Below are 4,872 nucleotides of genomic sequence, written 5' to 3'. Positions count from 1 at the left end.
TCAGTCGAAACGAAATGACCTTTAAATTTTCTTTCTTTCTTTCTTCTTCTTCTTCTTCTTTTTTTTTTTTAGCAGATGGTTGTTCCCTAAAAGTGTCATTGTTTTGCGGATGATTATTCTATTACCCTATAAGTGACTAATTTGATGTTACATTTAATGGACTCATCTTTTTATGAAACCTTGGCTGAAACCCACATATTGGCTAAATATGTTTCATCTAATAATATGAAAAAGCTCCTTGGGATTCTGCGGGAAGGAATCTGGCCCTTGGTCTTGGGTCAGATGCTGTTGATGTCTTTATTTGACAAAGATTTTCCTTCTTTTTTTAAAAAAATATTTTTTATCTTATTTATTTTTAAATTTTTTTCTGTAGAGACAGGGTCTCACTAGGTTGTTCAGGTGAGTCTCAAGTGATCCTCCTGCCTCAGCCTCCTGAGTCCCTGGGATTACAAGCATGGATTGCCTTAGTTACTTTTGAATTAAGGAGGTATTTAAAAAATATATGCTAAAAACTGATTAATATAAAGCAGGCCAATTGACCTCCTCCAATTTTGGTTTTGTGATAAATGTGGGCAGGGCCTATGTTTTATTCATCTCTGTGTTCCCAGTACCGGGCCCATAATGAAAACTCATTGGTTTTTTTTTTAACTTCAGTAGAAATGCTTATTCTCTCACCTGTCTCTGTGACTTGACCATTTTGCAAGATCATTGTTCTGTAGAAATTTTGGAATGGGTTAATATACTGAGCCTTTAAAAGCTCTGAGTTGTACAACTGAGTTTTATATTGATATATTTAATCAAGCTTCGAAAAAAAGCTGACACTGAGAAAGAACTCATAGCCACATTACAATGGACATCTTTCCTGGATAACAGTCTGAAGTCATGGGAATTCCATTTTTATTGAGCATATGCTCTTAATTCCTGAAGTGCTAAAGGACATATGTGGCATCTTATGCATGCCTATTTTGGGACAAGGTTGGATATAAGGATAATAAATAGAAATAGCACAACAAGTGAATTTTGCCAATGACACATCAACATCTATGCAAAATGAGTGTGTGTTTAGAGTAATTAGAGGAAAGTGAAAATTCCATGTATTGTCAGGATTTCTAAAGAAGGAAGGGCAGAGTTTCAAAGGTCAATGGGTCAATCTTTCAGGCCCTCATATATTAGGGTTAAAGGTAAATATGCTTTATTTGTACTCTACAATGTAGAGTTTGATTCCATCAAATTAAATGCTGCAATATTTTTCCCTCAGGATTACAAAGTGATTCTTAAAAAAGTAAGAAATTAAGTTGGTACCTTAGTCTCCTAAAATTAGATATTAAGTACTCTATGAAACACCCAGTTTGGGAGATTAGAATTCTTTGGTTTATACATCTGTAATTTACATTGATGAAGAAGGCATTTCATTTAGTCATATATATCTAATATGGGTTCCAAACAGCAGAGAAATTACTATCCAGCTCTCCCCTGTACACATTCCCATAATATTTATAAACTCAACCCTGACACCTGTGGTTTCTCTCTGTTCATTTCTACATTTATGATCCCATAGCCTTACATTGCATTTCAATTATTATTATTATTAAAATTTATGTTTCTTCCACTAGAATGTGTTATCTTTCTTTTTTCACATTTCACACTTTATTTTATAGAATCCATAAACAGCACAGTGGCATTGGTATAATTTCACCTTATTACTGATTAGGAAACTGATTAGGAAAGTAATTATTCAGGGACACATAGCTAGCTTAGTTCTGATGTGTGATTATCTGCAAAGCCTTGTGCTCCTAAGTTTTATATTATATTTGCTTCCCCTTTATAATCTCTTCCCTTCTCAGTCATCTTTTTTTTCAGTGTTCATAAACTATACTTTTTTTTTATTATACTTTAAGTTTTAGGGTACATGTGCACAACGTGCAGGTTAGTTACATATGTATCCATGTGCCATGTTGGTGTGCTGCACCCATTAACTCGTTATTTAACATTAGGTATATCTTCTAATGCTATCCCTCCCACCTCCCCGCACCCCACAACAGGCCCCGGTGTGTGATGTTCCCCTTCCTATGTCCATGTGTTCTCATTGTTAAATTCCCACCTATGAGTGAGAACATGCAGTGTTTGGTTTTTTGTCCTTGTGATAGTTTGCTGAGAATGATGGTTTCCAGCTTCATCTATATCCCTACAAAGGACATGAACTCATCATTTTTTATGGCTGCATAGTATTCAATGGTGTATATGTGCCACATTTTCTTAATCCAGTCTATCATTATTGGACATTTGGCTTGGTTCCAAGTCTTCGCTATTGTGAATAGTGCCACAATAAACATACGTGTGCATATGTCTTTATAGCAGCATGATTTATAATCCTTTGGGTATATACCCAGTAATGGGATGGCTGGGTCAAATGGCATCTCTAGTCCTAGATCCCTGAGGAATCACCACACTGACTTCCACAATGGTTGAACTAGTTTATAGTCCCACCAACAGTGTAAAAGTGTTCCTATTTCTCCCATCCTCTCCAGCACCTGTTGTTTCCTGACTTTTTAATGATGGCCATTCTAAATGGTGTGAGATAGTATCTCATTGTGGTTTTGATTTGCATTTCTCTGATGGCCAGTGATGATGAGCATTTTTTCATGTGTCTTTTGGCTGCATAAATGTCTTCTTTTGAGAAGTGTCTGTTCATATTCTTCGCCCACTTGTTGATGGGGTTGTTTTTTTCTTGTAAATTTGTTTGAGTTATTGTAGATTCTGGATATTAGCCCTTTGTCAGATGAGTAGATTGTCAAAATTTTTTCCCATTCTGTAGGTCACCTGTTCACTCTGATGGTAGTTTCTTTTACTGTGCAGAAGCTCTTTAGTCTAATTAGATCCCATTTGTCAATTTTGGCTTTTGTTGCCATTGCTATTGGTGTTTTAGACATGAAGTCCTTGCCCATGCCTATGTCCTGAATGGTATTGCCTAGGTTTTCTTCCAGGGTTTTTATGGTTTTAAGTCTAACATTTAAGTCTTTAATCCATCTTGAATTAATTTTTGTACAAGGTGTAACGAAGGGATCCAGTTTCAACTACTGGAAACTCTAAAAATCAGAGCACCTCTCCTCCTCCAAAGGAATGCAGCTCCTCACCAGCAACGGAACAAAGCTGGATGGAGAATGACTTTGATGAGTTGAGAGAAGAAGGCTTCAGACGATCAAAGTACTCCGAGCTAAAGGAGGAAGTTCGAACCCATGGCAAAGAAGTTAAAAACCTTGAAAAAAAATTAGACGAATGGCTAACTAGAATAACCAATGGAGTGAAGTCCTTAAAGGACCTGATGGAGCTGAAAACCAAGGCACGAGAACTATGTGACGAATGCATAAGCCTCAGTAGCCGATTCAATCAACTGGAAGAAAGGTTATCAGTGATGGAAGATCAAATGAATGAAATGAAGCGAGAAGAGAAGTTTAGAGAAAAGAGAATAAAAAGAAACGAACAAAGCCTCCAAGAAATATGGAACTATGTGAAAAGACCAAATCTACATCTGATTGGTGTACCTGAAAGTGACGGGGAGAATGGAACCAAGTTGGAACACACTCTGAAGGATATTATCCAGGAGAATTTCCCCAATCTAGCAAGGCAGGCCAATATTCAAATTCAGGAAATACAGAGAATGCCACAAAGATACTCCTCGAGAAGAGCAACTCCAAGATACATAATTGTCAGATTCACCAAAGTTGAGATGAAGGAAAAAATGTTAAGGGCAGCCAGAGAGAAAGATCTGGTTACCCACAAAGGGAAGCCCATCAGACTAACAGCTGATCTTTCAGCAGAAACTCTACAAGCCAGAAGAGAGTGGGGGGCAATATTCAACATTCTTAAAGAAAAGAATTTTCAACCCAGAATTTCATATGCAGCCAAACCAAGCTTCATAAGTGAAAGAGAAATAAAATCCTTTACAGACAAGCAAATGCTGAGAGATTTTGTCACCACCAGGCCTGCCCTAAAAGAGCTCCTGAAGGAAGCACTAAACCTGGAAAGGAGCAAACGGTACCAGCCACTGCAAAAACATGCCAAATTGTAAAGACCATCGAGGCTAGGAAGAAACTGCATCAACTAATGAGCAAAATAACCAGCTAACATCATAATGACAAGATCAAATTCACACATAACAATATTAACCTTAAATGTAAATGGGCTAAATGCTCCAATTAAAAGACACAGAGTGGCAAATTGGATAAAGAGTCAAGACCCATCAGTGTGCTGTATTCAGGAAACCCACCTCATGTGCAGAGACACACATAGGCTCAAAATAAAGGGATGGAGGAAGATCTACCAAGCAAATGGAAAACAAAAAAAAGCAGGGGTTGCAATTCTAGTCTCTGATAAAACAGACTTTAAACCAACAAAGATCAAAAGAGACAAAGAAGGCCATTACATAATGGTAAAGGGATCAATTCAACAAGAAGAGCTAACTATCCTAAATATATATGCACCCAATACAGGAGCACCCAGATTCATAAAGCATGTCCTTAGGGACCTACAAAGAGACTTAGACTCCCACACAGTAATAATGGGAGACTTTAACACCTCACTGTCGACATTAGACAGATCAACGAGACAGAAAGTTAACAAGGATATCCAGGAATTGAACTCAGCTCTGCACCAAGCGGACCTAATAGACATCTACAGAACTCTCCACCCTAAATCAACAGAATATACATTCTTCTCAGCACCACACTGCACTTATTCCAAAATTGACCACATAGTTGGAAGTAAAGCACTCCTCAGCAAATATAAAAGAACAGAAATTATAACAAACTGTCTCTCAGACCACAGTGCAATCAAACTAGAACTCAGGATTAAGAAACTCACTTAAAACCGCTC

Source organism: Nomascus leucogenys, chromosome 7b (assembly GCF_006542625.1).
Source record: "Nomascus leucogenys isolate Asia chromosome 7b, Asia_NLE_v1, whole genome shotgun sequence".
NCBI lineage: Eukaryota > Metazoa > Chordata > Mammalia > Primates > Hylobatidae > Nomascus > Nomascus leucogenys.
Note: the sequence above shows the minus strand (reverse complement) of the source record.